The sequence below is a fragment of the Pinus tabuliformis genome, chromosome 4_2 (genome assembly GCF_031772625.1).
Source record: "Pinus tabuliformis cultivar Carrire ecotype Pingquan chromosome 4_2, CPIR1, whole genome shotgun sequence".
In the NCBI taxonomy this organism is placed as follows: domain Eukaryota; kingdom Viridiplantae; phylum Streptophyta; class Pinopsida; order Pinales; family Pinaceae; genus Pinus; species Pinus tabuliformis.
In genome coordinates, this window is record NC_142304.1 from 703,168,216 (window position 1) to 703,189,793 (window position 21,578).

Sequence of the window (21,578 nt, forward strand, 5' to 3'; positions counted from 1 at the left end):
AACACACGGGAGGTGCGATGCATCCAGACTGCCAATGAGAGGCAGTGTGATGATCCAGGGACAAGACTGAGCTTGGTTTTCACCCACAGTTTGCAGCTAAGTTCAGGGATTTAGGTTGAGCTTATGATAGATAGTAAACACAAAGTATAGGGGCTGATCTAATGAGGTTATTGAGCTACCACTAGGGCACTTAAGATGTTTGCAAGTCAGATGTTCAGTTCATAAACCAACCCGGAGATTGACTGAAGCAACGTTGATCTACTTTGCAGTTGCATAGGAAAAGTAGTTTGAAGGCTAGTTGGCTTAACTTCAGGCTCTATCTGTAGTTTATAAAGCAAACAACAGTAACAAACAAATAAGCTATTCGTTCCCTAGTGGAGTCACCATTTTGTTTCCGGGAAAACTAGTGTCCATTCAGAGCTGCTAGTCCCACTAAGACAGGTAGCTATCTTAGAAACAAACAATTCAAAGTAACTTGTGTTTTCCTTTATGAGAGATAGATGAGAGAGAAGCAGAGAGTACCAACCTCAGTCTTTTGCTTGGCTCCTTGCTTGTTTCCTCTCTCCTTTGATAGAGTTTCGCCACTCCTTTCTCACTTGTCCCGCTTCAAAGAACACCTGTAGAGTCAAAGCACCAAAATACCATCAAATCATAGAGATCTATAACCATAAACAATGTAGAATCAGATGTACATTAACCATACAAATGCATACATAAAAACAAGATTCAGAAATATACAAGTATATGGAAGAAAACTCAAATAGCTTTATTGATAGAAGTAGTAGAGAGGATTACAACCCAGCTGTCTGATCTAGCATCATCCTCCCAGCATGAAAGCCCTCTTCACCTCATGAAAAGCTAGGTCACCCAACAATACAATGTCTCAAAGAGAAACCAACAACACTTCCTTACAAATTACAAAATTCCAGCATCTGGATCTCTAGGATGAGGGATCCATATATAGATAATTTCAGGAGGGTGAGTCAGCGTCTGGGATTTTGATTAGTGTCATTTCATTGATAGTTCATGGTTCCACTTGGAGATTTCATGATCTCTTACTCATCCCTGGGTGAATTCAGAGAGGCAAGTGTCATATGAGCAGTTTCTCTGCCATTTGTCTACTCTCGCTCATCGCACCCTACATAAGGGCTTTTCAGTATGCATCACACCCTTTGTGTGTAGCAGGTGAGATGCATCACACCCTCAACATGGAGCAGTCTGTATGGTCAAATTTTGACCAGTTCTGAGCAGTTTTTCAGGGAGAACTTCTGGGAAATGATGCAATCAGTTGACCTTGATCCTTTGGGGTATGAAACAACACTTTTAGGGGTTTGAGAGCCCTTGGTTTATAGACAGATGTGATTGGGGTTGCAGTGCCCAAATATGTCTATAAAAAATATATCCCTTCCACCCCCACCTTCATAATTTTGAAAAATACTATGAGGGTTGGAATGAGGGAGATATTAGACAAAACTTATATCTAAAGTTTCGTCCAATATCTCCCCAATTAATTTCTTTTGTCCAATATCTTGATCCACCCCCACCCTCATAATTTTTAAGTTTCACCCAATATATCTCTCCAACCCCACTCTCATACATGATGGTTGTGGTAGGGGTAGATATAATTTTTATCCAATACATACCCCCATTCCTACCCTAATATTTTTTAATTTCTATGAGGGTGGGGGTGATGGAGATATAAGTTTTATCCAATATCTCCCCCCATCCTCACCCTCATAATTTTTAAATTTTGTCCAATATCTCCTCTCATCCCCAAGCTCATATATGGGGGTTGGTGTGGGGGGAGATATTGGAAAAAAAAAACATTACTTTAAGTTTTTTCCAATATCTCCCTTGACCCCCACTATAAAACTTATTTTTTGTGGGGGATAATATTGGACAAAACTTATAATGAGAATGGGAGTGGGGGAAAATGTGGGACAAAACTTAATTTGGGCGGGGGTAAATATTGTTCAAAACTTAAAATTACGTTTTTTCTAATATTTCCCACCACCCTCGCCCAAAACATAATTTTAATATTTGTCTAACATCTCCCTACACCCCCACCCTTATATAATGAGGGTGTTACTTTTTGTTGAATATTTCCCCCCGCGCCCACCCAAAACATAATTTCAAGTTTTGTCCAACATCTCTCCTCACCCTCACCTTCATATATTGAGAGTGGCATTGGGGGAAGATATTGGACTATATGTAAATTATGTTTTGGTGGGAGTGGGGGAATATTGAACAAAACTTAATTTCCTCATATAATGAGGATGGGGGTGGAGGAAGATATTGGACAAAACTTAAAATCATGTTTTGGGTGGGAGTGGGAGTGACAGGAGATGTTAGACAAAACTTAAGATTAAGTTTTGGGTTGGTGGTGGGGGTGGGAGAATATTAGAAAAAACTTAAAATTAAGGTTTCCAATATTTCCCCCCACCAAATCAAGATTTTATTTTTTCCAATATTTCTCTCCATCAAATTAAGTTTTGTCCGATATCCCAAAACCCCCGCAAATCCCCCCCCTCTTGGACGAAACTTAATTTTATGTTTGTCCAATATCCCCTCCACCAAATTAGTTTTTAAAGTTTTTTCCAATATCCCCCCCACCAAATCAAAATTTTCCCAATATTTCCATCCATCCCCACCCTCCCCGCTGTCATATGTGTATGGGAAACAAATTAATTTTAATGATGTCCACTAATTCCCCTAACCCCACCCTCATATGTGGGGGTGGGGGAAATAGTTGAAAAAAAATACAATTAATTTTAGTCCACTATTCCCCATATGGGGTGACAAGGGGGTGGGCATGGCCACTGGCCAACTAAGTATAAATGAGGGGGACATGCCACAGCCCTCCCCCCATGAAAATTAAATAACCATCACAACAATTACCTCCACTCAAGCCTACATTCTCCTCTATGCAAGTGAGATATAGATTTGTAGTCATATCTTAATGAGGATCAAAATGGCATTCAATACAATGGGTGGCTCTAAAACTGGAAATATACAGGCTACACACTTGTAATTATTACCAAGCTATTAGATCATGTTAATTCATCTTCATGCACGATGGAGGGAGCTTGGTCTACGTATCAAAGATCCTACACAAGCTAATGTTTAAATTTTGGTCTTTGCTTCAATATGTTTGAGAAACAATGTCATTTGTGGCCTCTAGCTCTCGATTGATGCTCACATTACAGGCAAGGGGTGGGATATTTCTTAAATCCCTTCCAAGAATTACAAATTAATATTGGTAAGCCATTTTTTTTAATCCAAACTCCACTCCATAATTTCTTTCATCTTTCCCTTTTGCTTGCTCTCAATTAGGTGTTTATGGCTTCTCATCTACATTTTCCCACATTCTACCTCTCTCCACATTTCACATCCCTCCAAACTTCCTCCAAGCCTCTGTAAGCTACTTTATATGAAGGCTATTCCTAAGGTCTCCTTGCATGTTATTTTTTTAGACGCCTTCTAGGTTTCACACTTCTCCCTTTCCTCTCTCTTTCTACATTGCTTCCTCTCTCCATGATTCTTCGTGGCTGATAAAGTCATTCTTTATTCAAGTCCCCCTATTGGATTTACCTCTCCTTATTGTTGGCATTATGATGCATGTGTTGTACTTGATGGCAAACAACTCATAGAAGATCAACTCACTTATATATATCTAGATGAATCTACGGAAGAGATATCAGATGACAATTCTCAGTATGACAAGTCAAAAGGGGGAGATTGTTGGCACTATGAGACAAGTGTTGTCCTTGATGGCAAATCACACAAATGATAAATTATAGTGCAACAAATTTATTTGATAAATTATAGTGCAACAAAGTTTCCTCCATGTAGAGAAAAGTTCACGCACTTATATGCAGAGAAAAGTTTATTTCATGTAGAGAAACGTTCACGCACTTTTATGCAGAGAAAAGTTTATTGCATGTAGAGAAAAAGTTCACGCACTTTCATGCAAGGAAAAGCGTGTATATGTTGGAGAACTTACCTTTGGTCCATGGTAGTTAGTCCTTGGTATTTGAACCTATGGTTTTGGACCATGGTACCTCGTCAGAAGTGTTGATCCCAAGTATTGGGTAAAGTTCATGCACTTTCATGCAAGGAAAAGCGCGTATATGTTGGAGAACTTACCTTTGGTCCATGGTAGTTAGTCCTTGGTATTTGAACCTATGGTTTTGGACCATGGTACCTCGTCAGAAGTGTTGATCCCAAGTATTGGTTCGTGGTATTGGTTTATTATGGTTTTGGTCCATGGTATTGCATCCAAAAGTATTGATCTCACACACTTTCATGGTTGGTTCATGGTATTAGTCCAACAATTTTTTGATCCTATGGTTTTGGACCGTGGTATTGAGAAAGGCCTAAGGCTATTAAAGAGGAAGGAGATCATTTGGCAAGGCATCATCTGAATTATTGAATATCTCATAAAGTGCTAGATCTGGAATACTGTGATTGGGTTATGGTGCAGATCTGGATCTGAGCTAAAGAGGGATCTCACTGGTTGATGGAGAACAAGATCTAAGGATAGATCGGGATCAAATGGTTTGAAATGAACTATCTCTATATAGTTGATTATGCTTATTCTAGATCTGTATACTGACGCTTGTAATGATCTAAACTGGGTATAACTTAAGTTTGAAATCGCTGCAAGTCATGATTGAATATTTATAGATCTATACGCGGGTTGGCTTTGGTGAAAGCACGTATGTACGCAGGTTTGGTTCATTGTAGTAGTGTATACCATTTGAGCTATGATGTTTAAAGTTACAGGTGGTTCAGGTTGTTGATGTGTTCTGATGACTGTTTAATGGTGTCAGTATTCTACATATTCAGTTTGATTGATTGTGTTGATGGATGAGATCTAGTAATGGATCTAATGGACTAGATCGGGTTGCTAACACTCATATTATCCTTGTATATGTATTGATCTGGTGATTGGGTGATTCAGAAGATTGATTGATTATGTGCTTCAATGATATTTATGGGTCCAGTATGAAAATTGGATGAAACGTGGCCTTTCAGATTATGATGTTGTGCTTCAGTGTATTCAATCTGAAAATTGATGAAACGTGGTACCTAGAGGAAGAAAGAGAAGGTTGTAGCCTTCGGTAGGTCCGCACCTACATACTAGTACATCAGCTAGTACAAGAGCCAAGGGGGTGGCAGCTCCCTTCTAGTAGCAGCTGGAAAACAAGTAAAGGTTGGAGCATCTCAGCAGGTAGCAGCCTGTGCAAAGGGGGTTGTAGCTCCCTTCCAGGAGAGTTTGGAGAACGAGAGAAGGTTGTAACCTTTTGCAGGTAGACGCATGTGTACTGGTATAAGTCTGCACCAGTACAGAACTATTGTAAAAGGTATTTCTTATTAAAGAAGATTGAGACGACTTGCAGCAGGTGGTTTTCACCCACATTGGGTTTCCACCTTACATCATGGTGTTCATGTGTGCTTCTTGTGTGTGATGATCTGTTCTATTTTACTGCTCTGGTTTACTGCTCATATGGTTAATAATGTTCTGATGCACTCATTAGAGATCAACTAATTGAATCATATGTTTAATGGATATATACTTGTTGCATCACATATGAATCTTAATATGGAAAGAGAAAAATTTATATTGATCTGATAATACTGATTCACCCCCCCCCTTCTCAGTATTATTTCCAACAATTGGTATCAGAGCCAAGTTCTTTGGTAGAAGCTTGATCGCTTGAAGGAGATCCGTGGAACAATGGGAAAGAAGCTTAAGAAGAAAGCTCATAAGAAGAAGAAGACATCTCAGAAGAACTATGACAGTGGGAGAATCGATTGGGGATTAGGTATAAGAAGCTCTTCAGATTCAGATTCAGATTCGGAATCATTTCAGAATGAAGATGAACTATCAGGTATGAATTTGCTATCCTCTGATGTTCCAGCTATCTATCCATTTGGAAAAGATGGAAGTGATAACGAAACAACTGAATGTGCTCTTATGGGTGAGGAAGAAGGATATCAAATAGAAGCAGAATTTAACAGGCTGACAAACAAAATTAGTGAACAAGAAAGACTTCTGAACATAAAGAGTGGTGCCCTCAAAGAAGCTGTTACTAGACAAAAGGCTCAACGAGAGTTATTCAAGGAGAAATATCAAAAGTTGCAGGTTGAAGCAACATCTCTAAGAAATGAAGTCAATGAAAAGAACACAACCATCAAGAAACTCAGAGATAGATCCAGTTACTATGAAAGTCTTGAAGCCACGATCCGCTCTCTAAAGGAAGATCTTGAAGAATCAAAGAAGCAGAATAAAGATCTAGTCCAAGATATTGAAAAACAGGGAAACAGAGTTATCAGCTTAAAATCTCAGCTAGAATGTGCCTTCAGAATTCGTCAAATGCAACAGGATCTGAATGAAGAACAAGAAAAGGATATTCTCAAGCTAAAGCATCAGTTGGAAGAAGAAAGGAAAGCTGAAGAAGACATGAAGAAGCAATATCTAGAAAAAGAAGAACAACTTCAGGTTGAGGTAAATATCTTGAAAAGTAAATTAGAAGAAAAGGATAAGCTCTTACGTTTTCAAGATAGTACTAAAGTCTTGGATGATATTCTTAATAGTCAAAGATCTCCTGCTATCAAAACTAGTCTTGGCTTTCATGAATTTTTTGAAGGTGAATCTAGTTCACAAGGTGAGGCAAGGAACTCTAAAGAGAAATCTAAAATGATCAACAAGGAGATAAGAGAGATGAAAGGTCAATCTCATCATCAACCAAGGAAAGAAATTCTTCAAAGAAAATCTTTTACTCCTCCTATGAATAATGTTGAATGTTATGTATGTCAAACCTTGGACATGTTGCAGCCAGATGTAGAAGAAGAAGGGTTCAAGATAATCAAACAAATAGATCATCTCAGTCAAGGTACTTTAATGGATATTGCTTTGCTTGCAATATTTTTGGTCACAAAGTTGCTGATTGCTACAAAAGGAATATGAAACATGTAAGATGTTATGCATGTAACAAGCTTGGACATATAGCAAAGGAATGCAGGAACAAAGCACGAACATCACACCAAAAGGAGAAAACATCATCACACTTGAAGATATGGAAGAAAAAGGAAGTTCAGTCAGAAAGTGGCGCACAACCCATTATACAGACATAACAGAGGGAGCCAGAAGTGTAAAACTTCAATCTCCTACGCAAGCTTGATAAAGGGAAGTTGCATATATATATGCGAATTTGTTACTGCACAGTCGCGTATATGATTGTTTGAAGAAAGGCAGTAGGGACAGATTCAAGAAAAGGATCAGTTTTGCTCTAATTGATAATGGTTGCATTTTGCTAATGATGTGTGGATATGATGGTTAGAAGTATTTTGGTTCTAACTTGATATTGCTGATGTCTTGATACTTCTTATTAATATGCATGATCAGAACTGACAGATGGCACAGGTTTAGGGAGAGCATATGATCTTAATGCATTGTTGGCATTATGGTTAATAGTCCTTGGTGATGATGCTTATATGGATAAATGATTCATCTTGCTATGATATGGTTATGAGTTGTTCAGATGATTCTTGGGGTTACATAGTTGATACTTAGATCAGATTTGTGGTTGATTCTCTAATGGTGCTTACATGGTGATCTTCATAAGGATAAGGAGAAGTACATAGCTTGAATTCACATCTTCTTTACTTGATGATGAGTCACTCATATGCTGTTGTCGTCATATGCATAAAGATCATATATTACAGTTATGATGCAGGATTCCTATTGTTCTTGGCACATATATGGATGAGGATTGTTGGCTGGATACATGGATGATTATTCAATGTTGCATTGTTGGAGACATGATGATGATGAGTTCTTACCTATATGATGATAGTTGCTGTTGACAGATACTATGGAGCAGATCATACAGTGTCGTTGCTGATGTTTATCATGATCTTATTTAGGTGTTTGGTCTCTATATAAATGTCATGTATATCATTCGATGTAAAGGTCATATCAAGACTCATGATGTAATAGTGTGTCTCTATCTTTTGTAGTCATTTGATGAGATCTCTTCAGGTCATGTAACGGCCTATGTTGGTTTCCCCACTATGTCTGGGATGAATGATGTTATTCTCTTATGTTATCTGTAAACTTTTGGTATATCACCATTGTGATGGGAGATAGATGTATGTATGAGTCTTTGGTGATAGGAAGGTCATTTATGATGTATAGAGTCATGTACTTCTTGTAGAACATATTTTTGCAGACCTTGCTTAACAGTCAGGAGGAGCATGAACAAGCATATTTCAGCAGAGCGGAGATTTCAGCATGTTCTCAGAAAAAGCATGGACAGATTGGTGCACCATGGCATATACAAAGGGGGAGCTCATTCAGAGATTTCAACAGGTACTCAGGGGGAGTATGAACAGTGGAATGCCTTTCTAGGAAAGAGAATATCTTGGTTCGCCCTTTACCCTTGATGTCAAAGGGGGAGAGTGATTTGGTATTGTTGCCATCAAGTCCAAAGGGGGAGATTGTTGGCATTATGATGCATGTGTTGTACTTGATGGAAAACAACTCATAGAAGATCAACTCACTTATATATATCTAGATGAATCTATGGAAGAGATATCAGATGACAATTCTCAGTATGACAAGTCCAAAGGGGGAGATTGTTGGCATTATGAGACAAGTGTTGTCCTTGATGGCATATCACACAAATGATAAATTATAGTGCAGCAAATTTATTTGATAAATTATAGTGCAACAAAGTTTCCTCCATGTAGAGAAAAGTTCACGCACTTAAATGTAGAGAAAAGTTTATTTCATGTAGAGAAAAGTTCACGCACTTTTATGCAAAGAAAAGTTTATTGCATGTAGAGAAAAAGTTCACGCACTTTCATGCAAGGAAAAGCGTGTATATGTTGGAGAACTTACCTTTGGTCCATGGTAGTTAGTCCTTGGTATTTGAACCTATGGTTTTGGACCATGGTACCTCATCAGAAGTGTTGATCCCAAGTATTGGGTAAAGTTAACGCACTTTCATGCAAGGAAAAGCACGTATATGTTGGAGAACTTACCTTTGGTCCATGGTAGTTAGTCCTTGGTATTTGAACCTATGGTTTTGGACCATGGTACCTCGTCAGAAGTGTTGATCCCAAGTATTGGTTTCGTGGTATTGGTTTATTATGGTTTTGGTCCGTGGTATTGCATCCAAAAGTATTTATCTCACGCACTTTCATGGTTGGTTCATGGTATTAGTCCAATAGTTTTTTGATCCTATGGTTTTGGACTGTGGTATTGAGAAAGGCCTAAGGCTATAAAAGAGGAAGGAGATCATTTGGCAAGGCATCATCTGAATTATTGAATATCTCATAAAGTGCTAGATCTGGAATATTGTGATTGGGTTATGGTGCAGATCTGGATCTGAGCTAAAGAGGGATCTCACCGGTTGATGGAGAACAAGATCTAAGGATAGATTGGGATCAAATGGTTTGAAATGAACTATCTCTATATAGTTGATTATGCTTATTCTAGATCTGTATACTGACGCTTGTAATGATCTGAACTGGGTATAACTTAAGTTTGAAATCGCTGCAAGTCATGATTGAATATTTATAGATCTGTACGCGGGTTGGCTTTGGTGAAAGCACGTATGTACGCAGGTTTGGTTCATTGTAGTAGTGTATACCATTTGAGCTATGATGTTTAAAGTTACAGGTGGTTCAGGTTTTTGATGTGTTATGATGACTGTTTAATGGTGTTAGTATTCTACATATTCAGTTTGATTGATTGTGTTGATGGATGAGATCTAGTAATGGATCTAATGGACTAGATCGGGTTGCTAACACTCATATTATCCTTGTATATGTATTGATCTAGTGATTGGGTGATTCAGAAGATTGATTGATTATGTGCTTCAATGATATTTATGGGTCCAGTATGAAAATTGGATGAAACGTGGCCTTTCAGATTATGATGTTGTGCTTCAGTGTATTCAGTCTGAAAATTGATGAAACGTGGTACCTGGAGGAAGAAATAGAAGGTTGTAGCCTTCGGTAGGTCTGCACCTACGTACTAGTACATCAGCTAGTACAAGAGCCAAGGGGGTGGCAGCTCCCTTCTAGTAGCAGCTGGAAAACAAGTAAAGGTTGGAGCATCTCAGCAGGTAGCAGCCTAAGCAAAGGGGGTTGTATCTCCCTTCCAGGAGAGTCTGGAGAACGAGAGAAGGTTGTAGCCTTCTGCGGGTAGAAGCCTGTGTACTGGTATAAGTCTGCACCAGTACAAAACTATTGTAAAAGGTATTTCTTATTAAAGAAGATTGAGACGACTTGCAGCAGGTGGTTTTCACCCACATTGGGTTTCCACCTTACATCATGGTGTTCATGTGTGCTTCTTGCGTGTGATGATCTGTTCCATTTTACTGCTCTGGTTTACTGCTCATATGGTTAATAATGTTCTGATGCACTCAATAGAGATCAACTAATTGAATCATATGTTTAATGGATATATACTTGTTGCATCACATATGAATCTTAATATGGAAAGAGAAAAAGCTATATTGATATGATAATACTGATTCACACCCCCCCCCCCTCTCAGTATTATTTCCAACACTTATTTGGTTTTCAATCTTGATAGCCAATTACTTCCCAAAATTCCCGGAGAATGCACAAGCAACAAACAAAACACCACCTATTATCATGAGATTGGGTCTTGGACATAGTAGCCAGAAGAGGCCTTGGTTGGGTGATTCTGGGCCCACACTCCATCACAAATTCAAGAGGAAATTTCCAATATTGAAATGGATATAGCAGGGGAACATGGGTACTTGGCGAACATGGAAATTATGAGTGAACTCACTGATTAGATCATGGATGTTGGACACACAACCAGAAGGCTCAACCAATACATGTATACCATAAACATATATTCGCACGTGAATATTTTGTTGGGGAGAGTTTTACTGGGTCGAAATGAAGCCTGAGAAGAAATCTTATTGGTGCCAGATGAACTACACCTCACAATTAAGGGACATTAGATTGAAGATTGTGGCGCATTGAGGCACATATGGGCCTTCCTTCAAATCTAATATGTTCACCAAGGATAAACAAAGAACCAATTATTGTTGAGGAATCAGACTCCCCCAACACTACTTGATGACTTATGCTCACAGTCTTGTTGTTTGTTTTCCCTTCTGGTTTTCTAGTTTTAAGTTTATGTCAGTTTTAGCAGGCCACTTGCCTCAAGCTACATGTATTGTAATTTTGAACGCTAAAAACAATGTTAATTGTTGCATGCTTAAGAAACTTTGGTTTTGCCACTAGTTTAGTTTCCTTAGTGGTAAATCAGGGCAAACTAGCATGTATACTTTTTTATGGATTTAAGAGATGAAATGCCATTTGCTTACAAAAAAAAAGGTTTCGTCCACTAGTTGGAAAAAATTAATTTGCAGGGGTGGGGGGAAATACTGGACAAACTTAATTTTAAATTTTGTTGAATATTTACCCTCAACTCCATCCCCACCCTCATTAATTTGTTCAATATTTTCCCCCACCCCTATATGTAGGGTTGGAGGAATTATCAAACAAAACTTAAAATTAAGTTTTTTATGAGGGTGGAGGTGGGTTGGGCATATTGGACAACATAAATTTAAATTTTTCCCATTATCGCCCCTCACCCCCATCCTCATATAATGAGGGTATAATGAGGGTGGGGGTGGCTGGAAATATTAGACAAACCTTGAAATTAAGTTGTATACAATATTTGTCCCCACTGAGGGTGGTGGTGAGGGGATATATTGGACAAAACTTAATGTGTGAGTGTGGGGGAATATATTGGGCAAAATTTGATGGATGGGGTGGAAGGAGATAGGGGTGAGGGGAGATATTAGACAAAACTTAAAATTATGTTTTTTCCAATATCTCCCCCAACCTCCACCCTCATACAAAACTTTATATATATATATATATATATATATATATATATATATATATATATATATATTTGTCCACACCCCCACATACGAGAGTGGGGGGAGTATTGGAAAATACTTAAAATTAAGTTTTATCCAATATTCCCTCTCATCTCCAAAAATTAAGTTTCGTTCAATATTTCTTCCCAGCCACACATATCAAGGTTGTAGTGGGGGGGGATATTGAACAAAACTTAAAATTATATTTTGGGTATGGGTGGGGTGAAATATTGGACAAAACTTAATTGGGAATGGGGGAGAATTTTGAAAAAACTTAAAATTATATTTTGAGTGGAGGTGGGGAGAAATATTGGAGAAAACTTAATTATAAGTTTTGTGCAATATTTCTGCTCACCCCAACCTAAATTTTGTCCAATATTTTCCCCCACCCTCACTCAAAACATAAATTTATTTTTTGTCCAAAATATCCACCCACCCCGAATTAAGTTTTGTCAAATATTTCTCCCCACACTTAACGAGGGTGGGGTGGTCGGAAATATTGGACAAAACTTAAAATTAAGTTTTTTTCCAATATTTCCCCTTAACCCTACCCTCATATGTAGGTGGGGTGACAGGAAATACTGGACAAAACTTAGTGGGTAGTGGGAAATATTGGGAAAAACTTAATTTATTAAGTTTTGTCCAAATTTCCCCCCTACATCCATCTTCATATGTGGGTGGGGTTTGGGGGTAATATTGGACAAGGCTTAATTTTAAATTTTTTTCCTATATTTCAAACCACCTCAACCCCGATCCCCAACCCTACCCACATGTGAGGGTAGACATAGGTGTAAATATTGAACAAAAATTAATTTTAAGTTTTGACTAATATTACCCCTCACACCCACCCACAAATGAAGGTGGGTGTGCCAGGGGTAAATATTAGACAAAACTTAATTTTAAGTTTTCTCCAATATTACCACGCACCCCTACCCATGCATGAGGATGGGAATAGTATGAAATATTGGATTAAATTTAATTTTATGTTTTTTACAATATTTCTTGCCACCTCCACCCATGTTTTGTCCAATATTTCTCTGACCTCAGCCCTCACCCTCATTAAGTAAAGTAATTTTTTTCCAATCTTTCCCCCATGCCCACCCTCATTAAGTGTGGGTGGGGATATTCGACAAGTCTTAATTGGGGGTGAGAGGAGGTATTAGACTAAACTTTAAATTAAGTTTTGGATGAGAGTGAGCCAGAATATTGCAAAAAAAATAAAATTAAGTTTTGTCCAATTTGTGCAATATTACCCCGCACCCCCACCCATGCATGTGGGCGCGGGTAGAGGGAAATATTGAACAAAAATTAATTTTATATTTTTTCCAATATTTTGTGCAATCTACACCCTTATTTTGTACAATATTTTCCTCACAACCTCAACCCTCATCCTCATTTAGTAAATTATTTTTTGTCCAATATTTCCCCTCACTTGGACCCTCATTAAGTGTGGGGGGAATATTAGACAAAAATTAAATGGGGGTGGAGTGAGATATTGGACAAAATTAAAATTATTATTATTTTATTTTTTGTGGGGGTGGTTAAAATATTGCACAAAAATTTAAAATTAACTTTTGTCCAATATTTTCCTCCACTCCCACCCAAAACACAATGTTATGTTTTTTTCCATAATCTCGCCCACCCTTAATTAATTTTTGTCCAATATTCTCCCCCACTCCAACCCAAAACATAATATTAAGTTTTTTTTTAAATCTCCCTATACCCTTAATTAAATTTTATCCAATTTTCCCTCCTACATCCACAAATTATGTTTTGTCCAATATTCACCCACCCCCACATATGAGGGCAAGAATGAGATGAGATATTGGAAAAAGCTTAAAACTAGTATAGCCACATTAAAAATATTAGTGTGGTTGATATAGTAGAAGGCTTCATAAATATAACAAAAAACACTATTGCAACATGAAGAATGCCAAATTTCCCTAATTAACCATGTATAAAAAGGTTAAGGGTCAAATTTAACGTAAGAAAAAAAAGAATTATAAATGAATGTTATAAATAATAATGAGAACTTATCATAGAGGAACTTATTAGAATTCGAATATTCTCAATTCCCTAGGAAATTGGTGGGTCGGGAGCCATGTGGCACGAATCTATTTTTTTTAATTTATTAAAGTGGTGGACCATTTTGCTAAATAAAATTTTCTTATATATAAATTAATGTTATAAATAATAATGAAGAACTTATTAGAATTGGGATAATCTCAAATCCGTAAGAAATTGGTGGGCAGAAGTCAAGTGGCACGAATCTATTTTTTTAAATTTATTAAAAGTCAATGCAACCTAACAAACTCTTTAATACACTACAGTGGTTGATAAGCATTAATACCAAGCATATGTGAGTATATTCCCTTGAGAATCAATCTAGGCCCTCAATTAAAAAATTTAAAAGAAGTCAACAAGTTCTCATCTACATTAAGTTGAAATAAGAAGCTTTTGGCAATTATGTTTTGGGTGGGGGCCAATATTGGACAAAATGATATTTTGTGCAATATTCCCCCTCATCCTCACCCCCATATGTGGGGGTTGGGGGATTTAAGGTTTGTCTAATATTCCCCTCTCCCCCATTCTCGAGCCTAAAATTAAGTTTTCCATTTTCGCCCCGTGAACCCAACCCTCATATGTGGGGGTGGGGAGAGATAATGAAAAAAACTTAAATTATGTTTTTGGTGGGGAATATTGGATAAAACTTAATTTTAATTTTTTTCCCAATATTTCTCCATCTTCAACTCTTATTTAATATTCCCCATCTTCATATTTACATCATAAGGCACTCCCTCTGAGAAGAACTCCCCATGCCCCATGTGCTATCTTGCACCCTTAATTTTGGTGTTAGAGGATTGAAATAGTGTTTGCCATAGAATTGAAAACTGGTATTAGTAAGTAAGAATGTGTAACGATGTTTTGTAACTAAATTTTGCAGTTAGATATAATTCTGTTAACCCCCATACTTCTGCCTGAATCTCGCTGTAACACTTAGTTAAAATGTGTAATGAGATTCTGTAGTTAGATCTATTTCTGTTGGCCCCAATACTTCCGCCTGACTCCGGACACAACACTTTGCAATGGGAGAAGACCTCACTAGAAATTGGGATATTTCTGCCATGTTTGACACTCGTCAAAACAGTTGGTTAAGAACGATTTAATTTTATTTCAATTTCGTTCGGATTGATATGTTTTTTCAAAAAGAAAAAGCTGAATTTGTATTATATTGATATTGTATAACAACAACAGATGATACATTATATGCATAGGACATAAAACTAGAGGATGAGGGATTCTGAGCAGATTGTTGAAACTGGAAAAAGCACAGATATAAGGATACCACCAGCACCAGCTGGGAAAAAAAATAGAGGAAGATATAGCCAATAAAAGGATTCCACCAGCACCAGCTAGGAACAAAAAACAGAGGAAGATATAGCTAATCAAAATCATACAGATGCCTGGAAAAAGCAAAAGATGAAATATATATGGATCAGAAGGACAAAAAGAAAGAGATTAAAAACCCGGGATACAGAAGTCCTGAATGATAAAGGACTCCTCGCCATCTGAAACCTTCATGGACCATGAACCTGAACCAAGATGAAGACCATCCTTTGACAGGCAGTCCGCTTGCTGGTTCTGAGCTCTGAAGATGTGCTGAATGGTGCACCCCCTCATAAGTCCCCAAAAAAACATAATCCTATCCATCCAAACTGCGAGGTGAGGGCATCTGATGAAGCTTTTACCATTGACATGGTTGACCAAAGTTTTGGAGTCCTCGAAGATAGAGATGGCATGAATGTCAAAAAAGATACAGAAGGCAAGAAGACCCACTAGGGCCTTCGCCTCTGCCAAGCTGTTTGTTCCCTTACCTGCATTCCAAGAAAGACTATATTGTAGGTTCTCGTCCATAATTATGACCACCCCACAGCCGCAAGAGTTTTGTTGGGCAGCGCCATCAAAAAAGGCCCTCGGGTGCCTGAGGAGAGAATCTACCTGCCCATTTCTGTTGACATCTTTCGATTTTGGAAACTTTTTGGGGACCGAGTCATATATGAGAATTATGTGTTGTAAAATATCTTTGAGAGGCTCCTTTGCTTCTTTGAAAATTTTATTGTTCCTCCACCTCCAGGCACACCATAGAACAATTATAATGATCGATCTCCAAGATTCTCTTTGCCTACTCCACCAATCATAGGCAGCCTGTGTAGAAGCATGAGATACAAGAGGGAAGCCAAATAGAGTTGCCAACTCCTGCCAAATTTGCTGAAAAGAATTGCATTGGAAGAACATGTGAAAATTGGTTTCCTCTGCAGATTCGCACATTAGGCACCTGCTCAGCCCATGCCACTTCCTTTTCCTCAAATTCTCCCAGGACAGGTTTTTATTATAATATACCAGCCATGAAAAGTCTATAAATTTGGGAGAGCATCCTGATCTCCAAAACGCTGTTGGGAAAGTGGGATATGAGTGCAAAGACTTCAAGCCAATCATATCTTCATAAATATCCTTTACACATACCTGGATATTTGCATTTGGCGGGTTCCATACTAAAAAGTCCTGCGGCTGGTATCGGAGAAACCCGCAACTTCTCAGAATGTTTCTGACGGAGTTCCATTGATTTAACATAGACATCGGCATCCCAAGATCATTAGCTAATTTCCATATAGGGAGAGGACCTTGCCAACCTGCAATCAGCTTATCCCATGTGAAGAAGCCTTTACTATGGATGAAAAAAAGAATCCTTTCGGGAATAGATATGCTCTCGCACCCGCTCATGATGGGATCAATTCCGATGAGGATTCTATTACCAGATTGTAAACACCACTTCAGGTTCCTTAAGAAGTATTGCTCAATTTTATGGAAGCTAAGCCAGATGGCAGAGCCATACCCTGTACCAATCCTCCCTAAACAAAACGAATATTCCATGCATTTTCCTTTCATGTATTTCATCTTAATGATGTTGCTCCATGGCCCATCCCCATAGATACCCCTAGACAAAGATTTGCACAGGAGCGCTTTCCCGAAGGTCCTTAGATCCAATAAACCCCATCCACCTGTAAACTTCGATCTTGAGATATTTTCCAAGGTAGTGAGATGATATTTCCCTTGAGCGGAATTGCCTCCCCATATAAAATTTGCAGTGATCTTGTTTATTTTCTGAATGGTGCTTGCCAGAAGGAAGAAAATATGAGCCCAATATACAGCAAGTTGCGATAGTACTTCTTGAGTCAGGACGATTCTTCCAGCCAGAGATAGACATTTATATTCCTAGGCGGAAATCTTTTTATAGCATCTATCAATAAGCCATTTCAAATCCTCTTTAGAGTACTCCTTTGCCTTTAGATGAAAGCCCAGATATTTTACTCCATCCTTGATTGACCTCGAACCGACTCCAAACAAGGCGGAAATCCATTCCACTGTTTCCATATTGGCGTCATTGTGATAAAGAATGGATTTGGCCTTGTTTATTTGTAAGCCGGTGGCCCTTTGAAACCTATTTAGAATGTCGTTTAGGCATATCCACGTAATCCTGCACAACATTGCAAATATAAGCACATCATCAACAAATAAATTGTGTGAAATGAAGTTGTTCCTGCATATCTTCACGGGTTTGCAAGTGTTCTCTGTAATAGCCTTATTGATATGAAGGCTAAGAGAGTTCATTGCAAGGATGAACAACAACGGCGATAGAGGGCATCCTTGATGCAGCCCTCGTTCTGCTGGGAAAAAAGGGGAAGGGATCCCGTTAATAATGACAGCATAATTCATGTTCTCAATACATGCCATAATCCAATTTATGACATTTGATCTCAGACCAATCTTTGCTAATAAACACCTGATAAAACCCCAGTCTAAGCAGTCGAAGGCTCTTTGCAAATCGATTTTCAAAATGGCGGCTTCAGATCGATTTGAGAGCATGGAGAACAGGCTTTCCTGTGTGTTGGCGACAACATCCATTATGTTCCTTCCCTTTAAAAAAGCATGCTGGTCCTTAGATAATGAGCTGGCTAATGTCACTTTGATCCTTTCTGCTATGATTTTTGTGATAATTTTGAAAGATATGTTGCACAAGGATATTGGCCTGAAGTCTTTAAAGGAGTCTGCATCCAATTTCTTTGGGATGAGAGCTATCTGTGTGGATGAAGTAATGTGATGAATGCTGCCTGAGATTCTTGCTGCTTCAACCATCCTCAAAAGATCTAGTTTGATGATGTCAAAAAAGTGTATGAAGAATTCTATTGTCCAGCCATCCGGGCCAGGGCATTTATCCTTCTTAAAGGCCTTCATAACTCCTAAAAGCTCCTCCTTTGTTATGGGCTTCAACAACTCATCATTTTTTTCATCATTAAACATTTGGGGGACCAGATCAATACCCCATAGAATATCCTGAAAGTTGTTATTCTCCCTTCTTTTATATTGGTCTTTGAAATGTCTCACTGCCTCCTTTGAGATTTCTTGTTGAGAGAAGAGAAAACCTCCCTGACCATCACTAATTTTCCATATGGAGTTCCTCTCCCGCCTGGCATTTGCATACCTGTGAAAAAATTTGGTATTCCTGTCACCTTCCTCAAGCCATATCGCCCTGCTCTTTAGCCTCCATGAGGCTTCCTCCTTCTTTAAAATATTTTGTTTATTCCTTTCAAGCTCATTTAGGCGGCACCTCATACTGAAAGGGAGAGAATTGGCTATCAAAAACTTAGAGATATCGTCCATTTCCTTTTGTATTTCTTAAAGAGCCAATCTGTCCGGTTGTCTTTTTTTGTGTTGCCATACCTTTACCACTTTTCTCATTGAGGGCATCTTATCTCTAAAAGTTATAAAAGGACGAACCGAGCTATTTGCAGATAATTCCTTCCAGGCTTTTGTTATTTCTTCATTGAAAGCTGGGTCCTCTAAGCATGTTCTGTTAAATTTAAAGGGGTACCCATTCCTGAACCCCTTTTCCCTCCAGCTGAGAGAAATTGGCCTGTGGTCGGAAATGAAAGCATTTTCAATGGACGAGAAAGGCATGCCCATTTTATCGATAATGCTGACATGAACTATAAACCTGTCAATCCTTTTTGCAATGTAGGCCTCTTCTATTCTTCCATTGTCCCACGTAGGCATCATTTTGGAAGGAGCAACATCTACAAGATTTCTGTGGAGGAGTTCATACTTAATTCGATCTAAGAGCGGATCTGTCTTCCTGCACTTCCCCCATCTTTCTTCCGAACTTAGGGTAATATTTAGATCGCCTGCAATCATTAATGAATCAATGTCAAGGATTTATGAATCAAAAAACTTATCCCAGAAGTGAGACCTGTTCTTATAGGGTGCATAGATATTCAAAATATTGATGGGACAGGAGTATCCTCTAATAACCACTGAGATGAGAATTCCTGCAAAGCATTTATAGGCTTTAGCTTTGATCCAAGAAGGATCCCACATAACCGCCAGACCTCCTGAAAGTCCCTTGGCTTCCGAGGCTGCCATGTGCCACAAGGGAAACATTTTCCTGAAATAGGAAATGGAATCTTGTTTGTTGTGCATAGTTTCTTGTACTAAAATGATTTTTGGCTTGGCTGAGAAAAAAAGATCTTTGAGCGCCAAAAATTTGAGATCTGCACCCAGACCTCAGATATTCATTGATATGATGAAAGTCATTTGGGGGGAGTTCCAGCCACACTCGCTCTAAGAGGCTGATTCTCAGACATGTCAAAGATGGGAACGTCCACAAGGGACAGATTCCTTATTCCACCATCCGCATCTTTTGTCCTCCCCCGATAATGTCTACTTCCTCCATTGTTCTTCTTCCTAACAGTTATATTTTTTGCAGAGTTTGGGCTAATGATCGGGGGCGATGGATTCTGAGGCTTATGAATGGTCAAGGGCTCCATCTCGAGAGATTTCTTGCTCAAAAGAAAATCTAAGTCACTGTCATACAAGTTTGTTGGAGATGAGATCGGGGAGTTTAAAGGGGTGGCAGATACCATCGGCTCTTTGCCTTTAATGGAGGGGTGATGGATTTTATTGGGAGTAGGCGATGAAGATGAAATAAGGATGGTTTGTGATCCCACTTTAAAATTCTTTGGTTTGGAGATCGGAGGGGGAGGAGGAATTGCTTTTCCATCCTTAGGTTCCAGGGGTGGGGGGGGTGGCAGATATATGAATGTAACTCTTTATCGGCGCTAAAATCAGTCATAGTCAATGAATCTGGCTTGGATGTTTCTGGCTTGGAGCCAATGCACAGAGAGCGATCTTGAGAGAAAAACTGAGGAGATAGATTGGTTCCGATTTCCAGATTCTTGAAATCCTGAGCAGCCTCCAGATCTGTCGGAGTCCAACTGGCCGTAGGAGATAACTTCTCTTTTACAGAGGACAGTGGGGAGGCCACCCAGAACTTATCATGATACACCCTTCTTTTTAAAATCGGGCGCCGAGGGCAATTTTTTATAAGATGTCCAGTCTTGTGGCAAGCGGAACATCTGAAGGGGATACCCCAGAAGTCTAGCCTTTGATTTATTTTTAAGTCCCTCCAGGTAATCTCTATATGATCAGGGAAACCTCCCCTGTAGGCCTTTTTGATAAGAATCCATGCAATGCGCTTGTCTTTTTGCCCCAGACACCATGGGTCCACGTAGACAAATCTTCCAATGGAATTACCTATCTCTGTTAAAGTCTCCCTGGACCAGAACTCCAGAGGAAGATTTGGGAGTTTAACCCAGATCAAATTATTTGAGGGTGTATTTTTCAAGGGGTCGTATCCGATATACCATCTGTGGAGTACAAGGAAACTTCTTCCATATACCCAAGGGAGATTCTGTATGGCTTCTACATCACCGGCATTTAAAAAATGGAAGCAGTACCACTCCTTCATGAGCTTTGATACAATGGGGAAGTAACCAATCAGCGGCTTCCACTGAGACTCAAGCCATTTTCTCATCACAGCATCATCCATTTCAGAGAAGTGCCATCTACCCACCAAGGCAAGGTCCTGGAGGCTTTCTATACGCTCAGACAGGATGATGCAGGCAGGGGAGTGGTTTTTACAGGGTTTCGGGCTTTGTTATAACGATTTGCATCATCATACAAGCCTTTTTGTGACCGGGCTCTATCCTTGTCAGCAATTTGCATTGTAGATTGAACGACCACGTCATTCAATGAAGATTGCCAGCCTCCCGCTTTCGAGGCCCCACCCCAGACCTTCTCAGCCTGTATGGCAGCGCGTATCATGGCCTCCATGGCCGATACATCAGACCCACTCTCCATGCGCCACTAGCTCGTTCTCCTAGGTTGACTGAGGGATTTTTGTCCTAAATAGATTTTCAAATCAGGATTTTTAACCCTGAATTTAATGAGCATCAGTCCGGCCTCTGAATGAAAAGCCCGAATGAGGTAATGCCACCTGAGGGGAATAAGACTCCTCTGACAAAAAACTGGCGAACTGAAAGACTCGGAGGGGAATGTTTTAATGGACTCAGATATAGAAAAATCCACTTTTCCAAGGATAATGACAAGGAGATGGATTGCCAAATCGGGATATTGTACCAGCAATAAATGATCACCTGACTAAGCCCTGAATATAAGACCTGGATTGGATGTAGCTGGAGATATGATAAAGACTCTTCTGACAGAGGACTCGCTGTT